This window comes from Schistocerca gregaria, chromosome 8 (assembly GCF_023897955.1).
Source record: "Schistocerca gregaria isolate iqSchGreg1 chromosome 8, iqSchGreg1.2, whole genome shotgun sequence".
In the NCBI taxonomy this organism is placed as follows: Eukaryota; Metazoa; Arthropoda; class Insecta; order Orthoptera; family Acrididae; genus Schistocerca; species Schistocerca gregaria.
The window spans coordinates 235,608,090-235,630,693 of record NC_064927.1 but is presented as its reverse complement, the minus strand read 5'-3'; positions in this window follow the sequence as shown (position 1 = coordinate 235,630,693).

The following is a 22,604-nucleotide window of genomic DNA, read 5'->3' as shown; positions in this document are numbered from 1 at the left end:
ATAGCATGGAGAGCTGCATCAAATGAGTCTCAGGACTGAAGACCGCAACAACAACAACAATTCTCCGAAAAACTGGCTGTCGGGCTGCGTGGCCCCTGACAGCGCAACTGCCCGCAGTACGTGCTACATGTACTGCAAACTGCCCTGCACAGTCCATCCAGTAACGAGAAAATTATCCTCCACACTTCAGAAGGGAACTTGGCAGACGAAAGAGAAGTATTAAGAATTTGGATGAACGTTGGAGGCAGCGAAGTTTTTATCCGTATGGGACGGAAATAGGCAGATGTGATTACAAGTACGGTCAAACAAATGATTGTAATTATAGAAAAATTGGACGCTTTATTCAAGCTCACTTCTGGTCCAGACGATCTGCCCATTCAGCTAAGACGAGGTCTTCACTGCTGCAAATTTGTCTTCTAAGTGAACAATAATTGGTTGTTGGCCCAGGAAATTTTACTCTAGTGCGAGATAGTCGAAGACATTCTCTGCGCGGGGTAGCCATGCGGTCTTGGGCGCCTTGCCACGGTACGCGCGGCTGCCCCAGTCGGAGGTTCGAGTCTTCCCTCGGGCGTGGGTGTGTCTATTGTCCTTAGCGTAAGTTAGTTTAAGTTAGATTAAATAGTGTGTAAGCCTAGGGACCGATGACCTTAGCAGTTTGGTCCCATAGGAACTTACAATACATTTCCAATTTCGAAGACATTCCATCGCGTGCGAGGTCAGGCCAGGGACAGCATTTTACTATCGTCGCAAGCATTGCTGCTGGGCGATATTTATTCAGCGGGACTCGTGTGCTCGAATCACGTTACCTCCGCACGGTCTCCTTTTGGGCGCATACGTAGATTGCGTTATGAATCCACCGTCGGAGGCAATTTGAAACAGGTGGCGCAGATAACAGATAACTATGAGGTAAGATGCACAAGTCAAAAATTGCATTGTCAGCAGAACAAGACATTTCATGCCAGTACAACAAGGCCTTTGATCTAAGCACATCTCTTAACAGAGCACATTTTACCTTGTGGATGAGATTTCTTTTGCAGTGAGTCCATATTGTTTCATACCAGTAATAAACGTATAGTTGATTTCACTTTCTTAGTATTTATGATCAGGACCATTTTTAGTGACGTGCATTTGCTTAGAAAAAAAGCGAAACCTCCTTGGTCATTGTGCAGCAACTTATGATGCCTGTCTCTAAGCATTCGGTTATTGGCAATGGATTCGATACAATCATTTTTGAATGTCAGTGTCTGAGTTTACATCTGTACTCACGAAGCAACTTTACAGTGAGTGGCGGGAGGTACTTCAGTTGTCACTACAATTTCATGGACATGGATGGCTGACATAGTGTTTAGTGTATCTGGGATTGTAAAACAGTTAAGATCCTTAGACCCAGAAAGGCATCTGGCCCAGACGGTATCCCCGCAAGATTATATGTTGACTATGCTACAAACCATTCTTAACCATCATTTATCAGAGCTCACTGGAACAGCGGAAAGTTCCACGGGACTGGAAGAAGGCCCACGTCATAGCTATATATAAAAAAAGGTAGAAAATCGGATGCACATAATTACCGGCCAATTTCACTGACATCGATTTGTTGTAGAATCATGGAACATATTTTGTGTTCATACCTGAGAAAACGGTTAGAAAACAGCGGTCATGAGAGACACAGCTGGCCGTCTTTGTGCATGATATACAACAGGCTCTAGATACCGGTTCCCAGGTTGATGTCATATTTCTCGACTTTCGAAAGGCGTTCGACTCAGTTATGCATTGTCACTTGCTCCAAAAAGTGTGCGCTTACGGCCTATCTGAAGACATATGCGGTTGGACAGAATGTTTTCTAAGAGACTGAGAGCAGTATGTCGTCCTGAATGGGGTGACTTCAACAGAAACAAGCGTAACTTGAGGTGTGCCCCAGGGCAACGTAATAGGTCCGCTGGTTTTTACCATTTACATAAACTATCTGGTTGATGGTATTGAAAGCGGCATTAAACTGTTTGCCGATGATGCTGTAGTCTACAGGAAAGTAGTATCACACGAAAGTTGTGAACGAATCAATGAGGATTTGCAGAAAATAAATGCGTGGTGTAATGACTGGCAGTTATCTCTCAAAATTAGTGGGTGTAACCTACTGTGTATGACAAGACGAAAATCCCCATTAATGTACGAGTAAAAAATAAATGCCCAGTCTTTGGAAGCGGTAACATCCGTCAAGTATATGGGTGTGACTATTCGAAATGATCTCAAATGGAACGATAAGATTACACAAGTAACGGGCAAAGGAAATTGATTACAATACGGTAGTTCGTCGAGTATTAGAGTATTGTTCGTCTGTATGGGACCCTTACCAGTTGGGTCTGATTCAAGTGATTAAAAAGGTCCAAAGAAGAGCGGCAAGATTCGTGACTGGTACATTTACCCATCGTGAGAGCGTTACATATCTCAGAGAAAATTTGAAGTGGGACACACTTGCAGATAGAAGACGTGCTAAGCGGAAGGGGCTGCTCACTAAATTCCGAAATCCGACCTTCGCCGAGGATGTAGAGTATATATTATTACACCAATTTTCAAATCGCGCAATGATCATCATTCAAAGATAAGGGAAATTAGAGCTCGTACTGAGGCGTTCAGACAATAGTTTTTCCCTCGCGCGATCCGCGACTGGAACAGAAGGGGGGGAGAGGGGGGGAAATGACTTTGGCGTAAATTGTGCCTTCCGACGCACTCCGCTTGGTGGCTAGCGGAGTATATATGTAGATGTAGATGTAGATTTCTGATCTGCTTTATTTGCGAACGCACGTGGGAAGAACATCTGTCCATAAAATTATCATTTAATTAACAATCGTCCTATATTTCTGTCATGGTCATGTCGTGAGATATATGCGGCAGGATGTAATAATATACCTGACTGCTAGTGGAACCTATGCTCTCGGTCTTCAAACAGTAAAAATATCTGGTATGCACACCGCCACTTGAATTCGTCTCGGCGACACTGTGGAACCCACTAAGTGAACCTTAGACGAAATCGCCGCTCTGCCTTGGATGTTTTCTGTGACCTCTTCTGATGCTAATTGGTTGGAGAGTCTCAGACTGACAAGCAATATTCAAGAATCGGTCGAAAGAGTGTCTTGTAAGCTACATTTTTCAGATTGTATTACATTTGCTAGGAATTGGGCCAATGAATTTCATTCTCGCGTGTGCCTTTCCTACTATTAGTCTTATATCTTTTTCTAATCAAAGTTTCCCTGTGCGCGTTCTGATAGATATTTCACGATTTTACATTTGTGTATCACTTGCGTATTGAGACGAAAGTCATCCAGTGGGTGAATCTGTGATGATGTTACAGACTTGCAGAGATAGTATCAATTTAAGGAATCATGGTTGTGAAACGACCGAGTAGAAAGTTATAAGCGAAAATCGTTCTGATACATCTGACACTGGGATACATGTACCAGTATTGTCGATGATAACATTGTAGGATAGGCAGCACATAGCGCTTGTTATTCGTCAACGGATGTAGTTCCAACCTTATGTAGCCCAACCTCATTTTGGACTGAAGGTTCGTGAACAACTGGATGAGACATTCCCTTAAAATAAGTTAGGCAGAGAAGGCCTCGCTTCCTGCCCAGAACGTTCGCCTGATTTCACCCCACTTCGTTTCTCCTTATGGAGCCATGTAAAGCGTATAATGTACGAAGAGCCTGTCGGAACTGAAGATGATCCGCTGGCGAGAATATTCCCTACCTGCGACACCGTTCAAACGACACCGAGGGTATTAGACCGGGTACGACAGAACTTCGAGTCATGCCTGCACTGGCACTGTGGGGCACCAGTTTGAATAACTGTTCCGAAGCTTGTGCAGATAAGTGTTCATTATAACTGTGTTTCATTCAGTTGTAGGAAATTAGATGCAACCAAATACGTAATTACCAACATAGTGGAAAGTTTTAGTTCAGTCTGGTTTAAAAATGTCGTACGAAGCACAAAATAAATCAATTAGTATATTCCGACGAAGATAAACTGCAAACCACTGTCCTCAATCGTGCTCTTCGTGCCAATAATGCATGAGTGGCAGTCAAATGAAAACCAATGTGCAGCGCTGTGAAGACGCTTTGCAGAAATGATGCCGACGGAATCATCCTGCTGCAAAATAACGCCCGCCCTGACATTGCGAACTGGATGAAGACAACACTTCAGCGATTTGGTTGGGAAACGCTGAAACATCCTCTGCACAGCCCGGATCTTTCACCGCGTAATTCTCACATCTGTGACGACCTGACGAAAGACATCCGTGGACGCCGGTTTTAGTCGGACTAGCAAGTGTAAGAGTGGGTGCGGTTGTGTATCCGTCAACGCCGACTGGGTTCTACGACCGAAATGATCGTCTCGGCTCCGAGTGTGAAATTGCCTCAATGTGTGTGGTGATTACTTTTGAACGGAAGCGGGTGTTCCGTTTTCAATTGACTACCCCTTTTAGTATGAAGAGCTCTGCTGATAAGACAAAAATAATGGTATTTACATTAGTGGAAACGTGAATAAAAATTGTCACTTTTCAAAAAATAACAGAACAAATCAAAAGTTTTAACCTCTCGGAATTCAAGTAAGATATCCAGAAGACCAAATTTCAAAAAGACAAACAAAACATGTATGCGGCTATAAATAGAACTTTAAAAAATAATGTAAGAAGAAAACAAAAACCAATTTTTACAAAGATTTGGCATTACAAAACGACAGAGATATAAAATTTAAGCACCTCATTGGTATGTGAAAAGAACCACAAAATTAGATAAAATAAAAAAGTATAAATACTAGAACAGAGTTAAATACAGGGTGGTCCATTGATGGTGACCGGACCAAAAATCACATGAAATAAGCATCAAACGAAAAAACTACGAAGAACGCAACTTGTCTAGCTTGAAGAGGGAAACCAGATGGCGCTACGGTTGGTTCGCTAGATGGCGCTGTCATACGCCAAACGGATATCAACTGCCTTTTTTAAAAAATAGGAACCCCCATTTTTTATTACAGATTCCTGTAGTACGTAAAGAAAAACGAACGTTTTAGTTGGGCTACTTTTTCGCTTTGTGATAGATGACGCTGTAATAGTCACAAACGTATAAGTACGTGGTATCACGTAACATTTCGCCAGTACGGACGGTGTTGGCTTCGTGATACATTACCCGTGTTAAAATGGACCGCTTACCAATTGCGGAAAAGGTCGATATCGTGTAGATGTATGGTTATTGTGATCAGAATGCTCAACGGGCGTGTGCTATGTATGCTGCTCGGTATCTTGCACGACATCATCCAAGTACCCGGACCGTTCGCCTGATAGTTACATTATTTAAGGAAACAGGAAGTGTTCAGCCACATGTGAAACGCCAACCACGACCTCCAACAAATGATGGTGCCCAAGTAGGTGTTTTAGCTGCTGTCGCGGCTAATCTGCACATCAATAGGAGACAAACTGCGCGAGAATCATGAATCTCAAAAACGTCGGTGTTGAGAATGCTGCATCAAAATCGATTGCACCCGTACCATATTTCTATGCACTAGGAATTGCATAGCGACAACTTTGAACGTCGTGTACAGTTCTCCCACTGGACACAAGAAGAATTACTGGACGATGACAGATTTTTTGCACGCTTTCTATTTAGCGACAAAGCGTCATTCTCCAACAGCGGTAACGTAAATCGGTATAATGTGCACTATTGTGCAACGGAAAATCCACGATGGCTCCGACAAGTGGAACATCAGCAACCTTGTCGGGTTAATGTATGGTGTGGCATTATGGGAGGAAGGGTAATTGGCCCCCATTTTATCGATGGCAATCTAAATGGTGCAATGTATGTTGATTTCCTACGTAATATTCTACCGATGTTACTACACTATGTTTCACTGCAAGACAGAATGGCGATGTACTTCCAACATGATCGATGTCTGGCACATAGCTCGCGTGCCGTTGAAGTGCTATTGAATAGCATATTTCATGACAGGTGGATTGGTCGTCGAAGCACCATACCATGGCCCGCACGTTCACCAGATCTGACGTCCCCGGATGTCTTTCTGTGGGTAAAGTTGAAGGATATTTTCCATCGTGATCCACCGACAACGCCTGACAACATGCGTCAGCGCATTGTCAATGCATGTGCGAGCATTACGGAAGGCGAACTACTCGCTGTTGAGAGGAATGTCGTTACACGTATTGCCAAATGCAATGAGACTGACGGACTGCATTTTGAGCATTTATTGCATTAATGTGATATTTACAGGTAATCACGCTGTAAGAACATGCTTTCTCAGAAATTATAAGTTCGCAAAAGTACATGTATCACATTGGAACAACCGAAATAAAATGTTCAAACGTAACTACGTTCAGTATTTTAATTTAAAAAACCTATATATTACCCAATTTTCGTCTAAAATTGTGAGCCATATGTTTGTGACTATTACAGTGCCACTTATCACAAAGCGAAAAAAGTGGTCCGATAAAACATTAATATTTCTTCACGTTCTACACGAGTATGTAATAAAAATGGGTGTTTCTTTTTAAAAAAACGCAGTTGATATCCGTTTGACCTATGGCAGCGCCATCTAGCGGGCCAACCATAGCGCCATCTGGTTTCCCCCTTCAAGCTAGGCTAGTTTCTGTATTTTTTTCGTTTGACGTTTATTTCGTGGATATTTGGCCCGGTCACTATCAATGGACCACCCTGTAAATTAAATGAATTTAGAAGTAAATGGAAGGGCCACGTAGAAAGACTGTTGATTGCAAGTACAAGCCAGAAAATATGCACCAAATGGAAAAGAGGTATTGGAAGAGCCAAGAAAAGGTGACACGAATAAGGCTGATCCATGAAGACGGAGCAGATGTCAAGTTGAATGTCTGAAAGAGTAGATGCTGGCGCAACAGACGTGCGAGGAGCCATGCTGCCATAGGTGTTAGACTGCAAGCGCTGAAGGTGCCCTCGTGTGTATTTTTCTCGTTAACTGTTGTCAGATTACACCGCGCCTTTGTGTAAGGCCGCGTCCAAAGTGGCACCGACAATGGTCGTCAGACGCCGTCGTCGGAGGTCACCCGACAACGTCTGCCGACGGTATTTACGATACTGCAGTACCTGTGTTATTTAAATTACGATGGAATGTTCCTTCGGAACACTAATTACAAGTTGTGGATGCTTGGTTGACGGCGTGTGAAACTTCGGGCGTGGCCGTGAGTCATGCTCGGGCAGCCTAATTGTAAGGCGACCGCTCGCGATAAGAGGAAAATCCGGGTTCTAGTTCCGGTCCAACACAAATTTTCATTGCTCTCATTCCATTATACAGCTGATGATAGTCCATTTTGCAGTTGCAAATACGTTTCATGTACATCTGCCGATAACTTGGTAACGGTGCGTCCGACGTCCTTCGGTAGTTTGCGGCAGGGTCAAGGAGATTATGTTAGGTTAGAATCTATTCTGTGTATGAAGTCGGTTAGATTTTAACCTGTAAGGGTGGGATGGATACCACGACGCGTAAGTGAACAAAATGCTGCAATGCGGTGCTTGCTCTTAGGAAGTAGCCGAATGTATGTAAATAAGCCATATTTGTCCCGCTTCAAAAGCTATACACTCTGTCATCAGTTATTGGAAATACCAGAGAAGTTTTATGAATACATGAGATGAAGGGGAAAACACCTAGCCACAAAAGCCAAAAGCACTTTAACTTTGTGACACACCTTTTCTTCTCTTACCACCGTTTAGTGACAGAAGGAGCTGCTACTTTAGAATCTAACAAACCGTTCTCGATGTTTTTCGTATGTATACGTGTGTATTACGAAAATGCGTATTTCAAAGATACATCCTTAAGGATCTCTCCCAAAACACGCTGTTCCGACTGCGGTTTGTTATACCACGGTGGGAGGATGTGCGGTGTATAAAGTTCCCGCCGGTCAGGCTATCAGCACATAATGGTTAAGTTACGTTGTAAAAGTAGATACCGTTTAGACTATACGATGTACAGATAAAATTTATGTGTGAGCAAGCAAGCAACATTTAATTAGTGAAAGATAGATTTGTGGTTTCACAGCATCTCACGTTATTCTAAAAATGATGGGAATTAATGCAATTCTGCTAGAATATTAAGGTAATCAGATTCTTCTAGTGGAAACTTCATTGCTCTTTAAACACTTGCTCATGGGATTTGAGAAAGGGAGTACAAAGGTTTCTGGTGACAGTATTATTTCGGACTGAGTGTAGGTTATAATAAAGGAAATCATCTACATCACAGTGTCTTTTTACTGTACTTGCACAGTGTTTCAAAATTCAGTATAAAATGAATTTAACATTTCGTAGAATTTGGGGTGCAAGAGTGAAGATGTAAGCTTTTATATTAGTCTTTAAGGCACCGTAAGTAGCATCAAACATATCACACAAAAACTCTGAAATTATACTTTTCAGAATATGCCTGAATATTGGAAATGAGTAATCGCCAGATATCGAATACCGAAGTGTCACGTCTAGTTTTACTTGAGCCAAATAGCACTTTTAATGTGAGCATCGGATTTTTTAATAGAGCTCTAATCACATATCTATAAGTACTCGATATCAGCTTTCGTTACCCGAAAGTGTTGCACGTACCAGTCTTCGGCTTTTCATGCTGAAGATGATTAATGACAACGATGAAAAGCAATACTACAAACACTACGGTTTGCTGAATTTATTTAAAGTTGTGCGGACATATGTTAATTAATCTTCAATAATTGTCATTCAGCATACGTGTGAAAGATAAGCGAAGTTTAGAATAAGACACTCCGAATACGTAAAGCACTGAAAAGTGGACAGACATAACACCACATTCGCAAATCACTTCACGCAACAGAATCACAACTCTGCTCGCATAAAAATCCGTGTAATCAGTAATAATAATTTGTAGACAGCTAATTTCCACCCACCACAACCCAAAAAAGATTAACTACACTAACTTTATGCATACGATATGTTGTCCTTCTCGCTCGAACAAGTTATTTTTAGGTAATAATTTACACCTAAAATTTCTGATAAACATTTTGCCGACTTTTGGTTCCCAATAAACCTGCGATTTCAGTCCACAGTATCAGAACTATATCCCGATTATGATATTTTTATCCTCAGGATGCCACAAACTCAGTCTTTCTCGGATTAAACTTCTCAATTTCTCACAGCCCACATGTGGAACGCCGATAGATTTGATCGAAGAAAAGAAAATGATCTGAGTTTTAGCGACTGTCGTCCGAAGTCTATACATTCGACCGCGATCACAGTGATGTACAATTTGAAAAGCTCGGCCGATGTCGGTCGTCGGCGGAATTTACTGCTATCGATTTCACTGTGACCGCAGCCTAAAGCTGGTGACGTATTGCTTGATGAAGCAATCTGTATTGCGTTGAGACGAGTTCACCCGTGCAATGGGACGGCGCAGTCTGAAAGCTGCGCGGTATGATTGGCTGCAGCTGGCGTCCAATGGGACTGCGAGTAGCCGAGCGCACGCATATGTTCCTGGAAGGCCTTTCTCGATAATGCAGTGCAGGTCATCGCCAAGGTTACGTGTGGGCGTTCGAGACAGTCTTCTCGACAGTGACGTCATTTGAATCAAGGCTAGGCTGAAGCTGCCATTGTGAATCATTGGAAGAATGGCGCTCAGAATATGTTGGCGAAACGTTCGCTTCCTGTCTTACCTAGAGCTTCCGAGACATCACGTGAAATACCTCTTGCGGTCGCTTCAAAATACAGGTATCTCAGGAGGAATGGTCAGTATTCAGGAACGTTCATTCGAAGCAAAAGGATTATAGTCTGATTAAAATTATTTGATAGTTGACACTTCACAAATTGTATCTCCAACCAGAACGCTCAACGTCACGCCCGAACCTTTCGCCGTTGCCAAACTGGCAGAGTAACTAGCCAGTTCTGTTCTTCCATTTCCCCGTCCAGCATTCTTTCTTGATCTTGCCGCAGGGGCTTAGCCAAGTGGTCTAAGGCTCTGCAGTCATGGACTGTGCGGCTGGTCCTGGCAGAGGTTCGAGTCCTCCCTCGGACATGGGTGTGTGTGTTTATCCTTAGGATAATTTAGGTTAAGTAGTGTGTAAGCTTAGGGACTAATGACCTTAGCAGTTAAGTCCCATGAGATTTCACACACATTTCCTTTCTTGATCTCAGGTTCAAAATGGTTCAAATGGCTCTGAGCACTATGGGACTTAACCGCTGAGGTCATCAGTCCCCTAGAACTTAGAACTACTTAAACATACCTAAGGACATCACACACATCCGTGCCCGAGGCAGGATTCGAAGCTGCGACCGTAGTGGACGCGCGGTTCCAGACTAAAGCGCCTAGAACTGCTCGGCCAGTCCGGTCGGCTTTCACCGGCTAGGCAGGGTGCAAATTATCGCTGCTCCTATGCCAATAATAAATGCCTTGTAACAATATAGTTATTTTCAGAGAAATTTCGAGATTCGACCACTGAATAGAAAACGTACACCACTTCCAACTGGCTACGACAAGCTTTCGCCGAAAATCTCGATACGTCAAAACTGGAATAACAGTTCAAATTCAGTTGGTCAAAAGATACAAAATGGTTCAAATGGCTCTACGCACTATGGGACTTAACATGTGAGGTCATCAGTCCCCTAGACTTAGAACTACTTAAACCTAACTAACCTAAGGACATCAGAAACATCCATGCCCGAGGCAGGATTCGAACCTGCGACCGTAGCAGCGGCGCGGTTCCGGACTGTAGCGCGTAGAACCGTTCTGAAACAGATACAGAAATATCGCACTTCAAGTCTGCACGGAAGCAAATGGAATTTAGTGGCAAGTCCGCCTCATTCATTAAACTGCAACTCAATCTAGCCAATGGACCCGCGATCTAATACACTGTCTGGCCACAAGTATCCGGACAGCCCTACGTAATGTCAAGTTGACCACTGGACGTCACTAGAGGCGAACCTGTCTGTAGAGCCACGCGGGGGAGCCGCGCGGTCTCGGGCGCCTTGCAACGATTCGCGCGGCTCCCACCGTCTGAGGTTCGAGCCCTCCCTCGGGCATGGGTGTGTGTGTTGTCCTTAGCGTAAGTTAGTTTAAGTTCGATGAAGTAGTGTGTAAGCCTAGGATCTCAGCAGTTTGATCCCGTAGGAATTTACCACCACCACTACTTCTCCGTATAAAAGGGGGCGTAAAATAGTGTGTTGTCGGTGGAGGAATAGTAACAACAGAACATGGACTAGTTATTGGTTGTCACCTGAGTGATAAATCCATCAGATATATTTCACCCCTTCTAAATCCTCACAAGTCGACTGTTGCTTGTAAGACTGTGAAGTGGAAACGCTAAGGAGCAAACAAAACGAAACCGAGACCAGGTAGTCCTCATGTACTGACGGAAAGAGATCGTTGAGCATTGCGAAAGGTGATTGTAAAAAAGCGCATGAAATCAGAGGAATGAATTACTCTAGAGTTTCAAAGTGGTACCAGAGGTCCTCCTAGCACAAGAATGGGACACCATGTTTGACAGCTCCTCATAAGCCACACGTTTCAGTAGTCATACTAAGCAACGCTTGTGGCGGTGTAAATGTGGGCGACACTGGACAAGTGGTGACTGGCAATGAGACATATGGAATAACGAGGCACGATATACACCGTAGGAATCCAAATGAGGGGTTTGGGTTTGGAGAACACCTTCAGATCGTTACCTGCCATCATATGTGGTGCCAACGGTGAAGGATGGAGGAGGTGTTGTTACGGTACGAGGATCTTTCTCGAGGTTGGGGTGTGTTCCCCTGATTGCGCTTAAGATGATGTTAAATGTGGAAGAATATGTGCTCATTTTACAGCGCCCATTAGAGGAACAGTTCGGAGAGATGATTTTGTGTTGACAGTGCACTCTAACATAAAGCGGGATCGATCAGGCAGCCATCTGTGGACGATAACATTCCTGAAACCGACTGGCGGGAGCCTGTAAAACCACACCATACAGCCAAATAAGCTGAGAGCAGCTGATGCTACTGCACAATATGTGGCGGAATGGAACACTGTATGCGACAGTTCTTTGCATCCACGGCACTGCGCCTCTTCTGTCCAAAGAATATGTCATCCATTTCCATGTCTGCCAGAAAACCAAGTGCAAAGTCACGGCGCTGTGGCCTCTCTTGGGACTTCATTTGGTGGACATTCTGGATCTCGTAAGGATACTAGTGTACAGTTCCTGTAATGAGATACGATGTAATTATAAGGATACCAGAACTTTTTGTACAAGCTTATGTGACACAAGAACGACGCAAAAATTTAATATCGTATCTATGCTTCAACACGACAGTTACAACAAGAAGAATTTGTGTGACAAACAATTTAATAGTTCAGTTTATCGTATTATCTGACAGCCAGTTTACTGATTTACAATTTACTTGGTATCATAGAATGTTACGCAACGCCACTCACCAAAGAAATGAAAACTTATGAAAACTGTGACCTTAAATTTACATTCAGTTCCCCAAAAGGACACACACACATTTCAGAATACATCATTAAAAAAGATCACAGATACAATGTTGCGCCAAGTTTTTTTTTTTTTCGCTCACGTGGGTACTGTTGATCAAGAGGCAGCACAACCTGAACTTCAGAATCCAAACCACTGCGCCCAGGTAGTTATTCAGCGTAAATCGAAGATAGAAACCTCCCGGGCAATCGAGACAATTCTGCGCATGGCGGTAATAGTTGTTAGTATTACCCGGCAAAAAAAAAGGATCTGTAAGTTCAACAAATAATTAAATCATAAATGATCCTTAACCTCACAATCATGAAACTGAACGCAACATGGCAGAAAGCTTGATCACGCACCCACATACCAATAAAGGGACAGATAACGAGCCCTCCAGTATTAGTAGCAAAAAATATTTGGACCTCATTACTGAACACACACGAAGATCTCAACAAGGAGATAAGAAGATTCGTCCGCCAATCGCAATTCAGGTTCAAAACAACGCCCGATGGCTGCCACGCGGGACGGAAAAACAACAAGATTTGAATAGATGCACACGGTTGGCAAACTAACTTCGATTACATTAGCAGATAGAAGCTTAAAAACCAGGCAACTGACGCAAATCCTTTTCTCCCTGAATTAACAAGTTAACTAGCAAGCGTCACAGCAATAAATGAAATAACTCAAACCAAAGTTCACAAAGCCATCATATACATGAAGATAACAACACAGTACGCCTTAATTACAGAATATCACAATTCACTGTCAGCCTTGCGCGGATCGCTCTCGTGCCATCTCTTATTTAACATCCTTTTTTCTTATTGTTGCCATCTCGATATGTTAGCTTCAATTTCTGTTGTCACTGAGCTGCTGCTTTGTCTGCTCGTCAGCGCCTGTCGATATAGCCCTCAAGTCTTATCTTTTCTGTACCGCTATTACTTCCCGGTTGTCGTCTGTCGTGGAGTGAGTTGGAACGTGCCAGGAGGGCAGTTCGGACCTGCCAGTCGTAGAGTTGGAACACGGCACTAGTACAGTCGGGTTGGAGCTTCAGTGAGGCCTGGATGTCCATGGCTCGCCCGACCGTTGCTGCCACCCATCACTGGATCGTCGGTCGGTCGTCCTACTGGACGAGTGAATTGGCTCGCATATCGCTTATGGATTGGCTGTGTCGACTCCCGATTTGTCTTCGTGATTGTACAGTCACTGCTGAGTGTAGTTCAAGTCTTCGTGCAAGTGTTTGCCAAACTGTGTGTGTAGTTGGTGTCATTCCCGCTGGCAACGTGTTTTAAATGTGTCGGCGTACTGGCAGTGAGTCGGTCGGTTGGAGTGGATCAGCAGGCAAGTCTCCGCGCGGCGCAGTCGGCCGGGCCGTCTGGGGGTCTCTACGCAGTGTCGGAGCGTGTGGGGGCTGTTCCGAGTGCTACGAGGTTCGTGGCTCACCGACCCAGGACATCAAAGTTGAGTCGTGATTTAATTACCGAAGCCACGTCTGTTCACGTTGTCCCCTTGCTTGGTGGTTCGCTGTTGGCGGTATTCCTGGGAGCAACAGCTAGTGTTCGCGTTGGTGAAGATTTAGTCGCCGTGTGGTGGAATTAACTGTATTGGTCGGTTTGAAATTCAAGTGCACCAGCGGAATTTTATGCCTTGTGGCCGTTAGTGTTCCGGTTATGGTATACTGGTCGGGGTTAGCAAGTCGTCTTGTTGGTGGATCCCTGACTGTCTCTTTGTCGTGCCGGTGGATCGAGTATAGTTGAGCCGACTTCTTATCTCACCTAACCGAACGATAAGATTTCAAGGGCAGAACGAGGTCCTTGGAAACTTCTGAGCTCCGTTGCCTATACTGCCTTCTTATTAGCGTCTAACTGTGTATTTTTAATGGCTCTTAGCCGATGGTTGGAATTTGTATGCTTGTAATTGTGTTTTTAAAAACAAAGGCCTTTAGCTGTTTTAAAGTAATTTTTTCTAAATTGGGCAAGTCTTATGTTGTCTGAAGATAAAGTATGAGCCAACTGCCTGTTGAAAATTTATTGTATTTTTTTTAAGGCATTGGCCTCCAGCCGATTTAAGTTTTAAGGATCTTACTTACCAAGTATTACCTTTTGGAAGATAAAGCTGTGGACCTTTTGCCTTGGAAACCTGATTGCAGTTTTTCGTAACCAAAGGCCTTCTGCCGTTTTGGAGTAAGATTTCTAATTGGTCATAAACCTTGTGCCTTCTACCTATTGAAAGGTTATTGTAGTTATGCTTCTTTTAATGTATCGGCCTTAAGCCGCTTTTAAAAACTTAATCTATCTGACTGGTTGAGTCTTACATACTATTTAAGGTTAAAGCCTAGAGCCTTCCATCTAAAAAATAAAAAAAGTATTTATAGCAGTTGTATTTAATTCATGGGCCTTCAGCCGTTTTAGAATGACAGACGTTTTATGTCGGTAATCGAGCTTAGAAGTTGCACTGTAATGTTTGGACAACTAAATAAAGTGTTATATTTGGAGTGTAACTGACAGCCGCGCATTCTGGCCACCTTACATAACTCCTACTACTTTTCTTGTCCTTCGGGATTAGCAGGGCGTCTCACACTGATGGTACAATATGCAGTTGGTACAAACACTTGCGCTCCTATTAAGCACGCACTCAACGTACCCACGACTGGAGCTTAAGCAAACAGGAAGACTGAACCGGTACTTTTATTCTAATACTTTTGAAGGCGGGTAAGGCGCATCTGCAGATGGCGACGCACTTGGGAAGACAACAGGAAGGAACATTTTGCGAACCTCACGCTGTCCCCAGATTCACTCACCAGAAGTGAGGTACCTCACCATAGTTCTAAGAAACCACGCTTCCATCTTAACTGAGGCGTCACAACCATTGACTTCCGCAGTGCGAATATCTTCGACCGCTTCGTGTCCTCCAGAGCCGCCAAGACGAAAACTTATTCTCGAACACGGGGGCCCAGATGGAATACTGAAGTCCAGTCGACTGACAGAGAAGTCGCAAGGCCCAGTCGATAACACGCCGTGCCTGAAGAGCCCTTCCTGTTCCGCTGTTTGCCGTCGTCCAACTCACTTCTCACAGTGCCACTTGTTTCCGTCAAGGCGGCTCGCATGTCCGCTAGAGGCAAAAATGGAACCCGGAGGACGTACCGCGACCTATCGACACTGTACGGCTCGGTGGTTATTATTGTTACCTGGCCTGGTCGGGTGTATAAGGGGCGTGAATAGCGTCAAATGTTGAGCGATCACAGCGAAAAACTCAGAGAAGCTGCGAACTTGTGTTAAACAGCGTTATTAGCACTTGACATAATTTGAAAGGGAACTCATTGTAATTTCCATTTGGCTGGCAATATCCAGTTTTATGAAGCATTTAGATGTCACGGCGAGCCCATGTTGGACTGCTTGGAAAGGTGAAGCAAGACATACTCATCGACATGGTTGCTGTTGACCGTATCTGATCATCATAAGGGAAGACCACCGTATTGTGAACCAAGCACATCACCTCTTTGAGATCTGTGCCTGCTATCTGAGAACAAATAATGGGACATCTTCAATATTTTGTGTCATCCTGTAGTATTGGTTAAAGACTGCCAGCTGCCAGACTAAGGAACAGTTGTCCCACGCGTAGGCTGCCGTTAAAAACATAATATAAACAGCGGCGAAACTTTCTGGCAGATTAAAACTGTGTGCAGGACCGAGACTCGAACTCGGGACCTTTGCCTTTAGCGGGCAATTGCTCTACCATCTGAGCTACCCAAGCACCACTGACGCCCCGTCCTCACAGCTTTACTTCTGCCAGTACCTGTGAGGACGGGGAGTCAGTCGTGCTTAGGTAGCTCAGATGGTAGAGCACTTACGCGCGAAAGGCAAAGGTCCCGAGTTCGAGTCTCGGTCCCGCACACAGTTTTAATTTGCCAGGAAGTTTCATGTCAGCGCACACTCCACTGCAGAGTGAAAATCTCATTCTGTAAACAGCGGTGTTTGGAATGGTAACGCGACCAGAAAGCATGAACTGCTACCGAATGATGTCACATTGTGTTCAGCAATGAACTGGTGTTATGCACAGCCCTGGATGACCATCATCGGCGACTAGAACGGCAGCGACCTCGGTGCACGTCCCATTCTGACAGCGATTTAGAAAGTCTCAGGATTGTTATTCCTGGCGTCGTGATGTGGGGAGATATCGAGAATGCCTTCAGCACATACTGGTAGGGATTAAGGGTACTCAGGTGGCACAATAGCAAGTCTTCTGTGGCGCCATCTCTTCATGCGACAGCAGCGTAGTGCCATTTAACAACAGGACAAGCTCGTCCACATATGGCACGTAATGTGTAGGTACTCTCGTAGCCATCATGATTCCCAGATGTATTCCAATAACACCATTTCAGTTCCAGTATCCTGGATATCAAGGACTAGTTACGGTCCAACTTTCCTCAGGAGAATATAGAACGGTCTATTCCCAATAGAATCAGCGTAGGGGTCCAGGCCATAGGGGGTGCAACGTCTTAGTGATAACTATGCTCACTCTACCCCTTTGTATCTACATCTACATCCATACTCCGCAAGCCACCTGACAGTGTGTGGCGGAGGGTACCCTGAGTACCTCTATCGGTTCTCCCTTCTACTCCAGTCTCGTATTGTTCGTGGAAAGAAGGATTGTCGGTATGCTTCTGTGTGGACTATAATCTCTCTGATTTTATCCTCATGGTCTCTTCGCGAGATATACGTAGGAGGGAGCAAAATACTGCTTGACTCTTCGGTGAAGGTATGTTCTCGAAACTTTAACAGAAACCCGTACCGAGCTACTGAGCGTCTCTCCTGCAGAGTCTTCCACTAGAATTTATCTATCATCTCCATAACGCTTTCGCGATTATTAAATGATCCTGTAAGGGAGCGCGCTGTTCTCCGTTGGATCTTCTCTATCTCTTCTATCAATACTATCTGGTACGGATCCCACACTGTTGAGCTGTATTCAAGCAGTGGGCGAACAAGCGCACTGTAACCTACTACCTTTGTTTTCGGATTGCATTTCCTTAGGATTCTTCCATTGAATCTCAGTCTGGCATCTGCTTTACCGATGGTCAACTTTATATGATCATTCCGTTTTAAGTCACTCATAATGCGTACTCCCAGATAATTTATGGAATTAACTGCTTCCAGTTGCTGACCTGCTATTTTGTAGTTAAATCATAAGGGAACTATCTTTCTATGTATTCGCAGCACATTACACTTGTCTACATTGAGATTCAATTGTCATTCCCTGCACCATGCGTCTATTCGCTGCAGATCCTCCTGCATTTCAGTACAATTTTCCATTGTCACAACCTCTCGGTACACCACAGCATCATCTGCAAAAAGCCTCAGTGAACTTCCGATGTCATCCACAAGGTCATTTATGTATATTGTGAATAGCAACGGTCGTATGACACTCCCCTGCGGCACACCTGAAATCACTCTTACTTCTCTCCATTGAGAATGACATGCTGCGTTCTGTTATCTAGGAACTCTTCAATCCAATCACACAATTGGTCTGATAGTCCATATGCTCTTACTTTGTTCATTAAACGACTGTGGGGAACTGTATCGAACGCTTTGCGGAAGTCAAGAAACACGGCATCTACCTGTGAACCCGTGTCTATGGCTCTGAGTCTCGTGGACGAATACCGCGAGCTGGGTTTCACACGACCGTTGTAATTTTGACTCGGATTTGTAATCACCGAAATGACGTCACCTGCCCTCTCAACCCGTGATGTTTCCTTTTCTTTGCTCCTCCCATTCTGGATGCTTCACTTTTTTTGTCAGGCGGTGTACTACATTGTAAGACCAGAAGTTCATGACAAACCAGGCAGAGAATTGATTAGTGCCATTTCAGATTCGAATTCAGCTCTGACTAGTTTTAGAGACCGTGCACTCCAACGCCATAAAATAATTTGGTGTACAAGCTGGTTAAGCAGATTGCCCAGTTACGATCCATGTACAATCTCGTCAAGAGTTTGTAGATAAAGAGTTACGTTGGCTTTTATGGCAGCGAATTGGATTTTAATTTAGCAAAAGATGCTATAACAATAGGTATTCTTATTTCTGACTTAATGGCTGTAATTCAATTCTTATACGATACTAGATGGAAATAATAATGAGAAATGGCACTTCTAACTATAATCAGACAATGTTGGCAATACAGGGTAATTTTTTCCAGCGGGTAGAAACTCTAGGGGCTGATCAATGAGAGGATATGGAATAAAAAACGTCTGATGAACATATGTCCGGAAATGCATAGTTTCCATGCTAGAGACCATTTGTTCAGTCATACTTTGTTACAGAGATGCGGTCTAGTACGCTTTGTACCATGCAGCCACAGCTACAGTATGCAGGTTTCCTGGTACTGTTCCTCTTACGTCATGCCCTTGCGACCTCTCATGCCATAGTCGTTGATAATGTTGGGTCAGATTCACTTCTCTTGCTGACTCACCTTGTAGTCGATGTGATACAGCGTTGTACACAATGCTTGCCGACATGGTGTTTATTTATGAAAAGGCAAATGGCAACGGGTGGCCTTCAGCGAGTTTGTAACAGGAGACCTTTCCCCGCCGACAACAACCACAGCATTCTCTGTTAGCAACAGTGTTTCTCCGTTTGTCTGAGACAGGTCCGTTTCAGGTAGCAGTTGCACAAAACGCAGAACGTCCGACCCTCACAGCTGAGCGACGGAATGTCATGTCTACCGGCCCGGGTTCGAATCCCGACTGGGTCGGAGATTTTCTCCGCGCAGGGACTGGGAGTTGTATTGTCCTTATCATCATCATTTCAGCCCCATCGACACGCAAGTCGCCGAAATGGTGTCAGCACGACAGATTTGCACCAGGCGAACGGTCTACCCGACGGGAGCCCCTAGCCACACGACATTTCCATTTTACAAGAAGAACAGTAGAGAATACCGTAAAGTGCTTAAGGCGGTCTCTAGCGCGCATTCCTTCATGTGAAAATCGACAGCGAGGTAGAAACACAGACCAGGAAGCATCAGGTGTTCCTAGGTATACTACGCTGCAGGTAGTGGCTTTAACCTTAAATAGTATGTAAGACTCAACTAGTCAGATAGATTAAGTTTTTAAAAGTGGCTAAAGGCCGATACATTAAAAGAAGCATAACTACAATAACCTTTCAATAGGCAGAAGGCACAAGGTTTATGGCCAATAAGAAACCTTACTCCAAAACGGCTGAAGGCCTTTGGTTACGAAAAACTGCAATCAGGTTTCCAAGGCAGAAGGTCCACAGCTTTACCTTCCAAAAGGTAATACTTGGTAAGTAAGATCCTTAAAACTTAAATCGGATGGAGGCCAATGCTTAAAAAAAAAAAAATACAATAAATTTTCAACAGGCAGAAGGCCGAAGCTTTATCTTCAGACAGCATAAGACTTGCCCAATTTAGAAAAACTTACTTTAAAACAGCTAAAGGCCTTTTTTTAAAAAAAACACAATTACAAGCATACAAATTCCAACCATCGGCTATGAGCCATTAAAAATACACAGTTAAACGCTAATAAGAAGGCAGTATAGGCAACGGAGCTCAGAAGTTTCCAAGGGCCTCGTTCTGCCCTTGAAATCTTATCGTTCGGTTAGGTGAGACAAGAAGTCGGCTCAACTATACTCGATCCACCGGCACGGCCAAGAGACAGCCAGGGATCCACCAACAAGACGACTTGCTAACCCCGACCAGTATACCATAACCGGAACACTAACGGCCACAAGGCATAAAATTCCGCTGGTGCACTTGAATTTCAAACCGACCAATACAGTTAATTCCACCACACGGCGACTAAATCTTCACCAACGCGAACACTAGCTGTTGCTCCCAGGAATACCGCCAACAGCGAACCACCAAGCAAGGGGACAACGTGAACAGACGTGGCTTCGGTAATTAAATCACGACTCAACTTTGATGTCCTGGGTCGGTGAGCCACGAACCTCGTAGCACTCGGAACAGCCCCCACACGCTCCGACACTGCGTAGAGACCCCCAGACGGCCCGGCCGACTGCGCCGCGCGGAGACTTGCCTGCTGATCCACTCCAACCGACCGACTCACTGCCAGTACGCCGACACATTTAAAACACGTTGCCAGCGGGAATGACACCAACTACACACACAGTTTGGCAAACACTTGCACGAAGACTTGAACTACACTCAGCAGTGACTGTACAATCACGAAGACAAATCGGGAGTCGACACAGCCAATCCATAAGCGATATGCGAGCCAATTCACTCGTCCAGTAGGACGACCGACCGACGATCCAGTGATGGGTGGCAGCAACGGTCGGGCGAGCCATGGACATCCAGGCCTCACTGCTGCTCCAACCCTACTGAACTAGTGCCGTGTTCCAACTCCACGACTGGCAGGCCCGAACTGCCCTCCTGGCACGTTCCAACTCACTCCACGACAGACGACAACCGGGAAGTAATAGCAGTACAGAAAAGATAACACGCGAGGGCTATATCGACAGGCGCTGACGGTTGTCGCTACTGGTTGTCGACATTAGAAGTACAGATTTCAATGCTTTGTTATACACTTTCCCTTTATCTTTATTTTAGACAGGGTAATTAAATCTCTAAGTGAGAGAATATTACGCAGTGTGTGCTGAATGTCACCTTTTGCAGAGTTGATCAACGACGAATTGGCGTCACATTGTTGGAGCTGCGTGCATTGACACCTACCCGGATTCGCCCTACTTCGCCATTTTCTGACAAATTTCCGATTGTTAATTTTGGAGACCAATAGGAACAATTATTTCCATTTAAAGCACTAGTGTCAACGAATTGTTCGCTGATTCTTCTTTTGCAATCCCTTATTATACAATGTTCCAGGTAAACATAAGAAATATCTCATTTAAGTAGCAAAAAACAGACTTACCTCATTTTCTGATCTCCGAAGCGGCCTGCCGATACGAATTTTCATGGAAGAATAAGTTACTAGACAAGCGAGTGACGGCCAAGACAAAACCTGCAGAATGACTTCCTTCTCGTTCAGGTTACGAACCTACTCCTCATCAAAATTCTGCAAGGGTTATAGCCGACCGAAAATTAGCAAAAATCTGAGTTTCCGAGGTCAACACTATCTATGGTGTGTCGTCAGTATCGGACAGAAATTTTCGACAGGCGTAAGCAGCCCCACAGGACGAGCAAATGTGTTTGACGAACCTCGTCTCCGCAGGTCGACACGGGTTGTGCTGAGACGGGCCGTGAACACCGGTGTCGTGTATCATGGTACGTGAGAGGAACCCCGGATTCGTCTTCATCAAGCTGAAGGGAAGGTTCATGAACGCACCGATAGTGTGAGCCAACAAGGATGTGTCCAGATGAAGTTGGGTCAGTTATGGTCTGGGCTGTGTTCATATGGTCACGGTTATCCGGCTGAATTGACAGTGACAGATACCAGTACACACCACGTGGACATATTTGGAAACCATCGCACTGCTTCCCACCATTAGCCCGTGTAATGTGTGCTTCTTCCGTGGCGATCGACGCCCGTGTAGCCAGTTTGAATCCTGATAGTGGAACAACTTTTCATCCCGAATCGGCAGCGCAATGAGAGATGTAACCAGACGTTGCGCCATTTTCATGGGTTGAAATCCAAAAACTCTGTTCATTGTCTCATGGAAACGTGGGCATTTGACGCTATTCATAAAACTGAGATGTTAAGCTCGACTGCCCCTCTGGGGAGGAAAAGGCTTCATTCTGCCGGGTGACACATTCTCATTTGCCTTCATCAACAGCAAGACAAAAGGAATACCACAGCGTGGAAGCATCTCATGGTTCAGGTACGTCCTAGTGTTCAAGCTTAGAATATGCTCTCGGACGCTGTGAGCGTGGACATTAGATGTATTCTGTTCTTTCATTCCTTTACCATCTATCTCCAGGGGCGCGATCTGCGCTTTTGTCCTGTCAAACACGACTATCGCTTGGCGAGAAATTGTCGATATCTACACTATGTGATTAAAAATATCCGGACAAGCTACGCAATGCGGAATTGACCTCTAGATGTTCGAGAGGGGTGCCCACCAGTATTAAAGGATGCAGCGACCTGCTAGCGGATCATTTAAACACAGACAGAAACTACTGCGCAAACATCAACACAGTA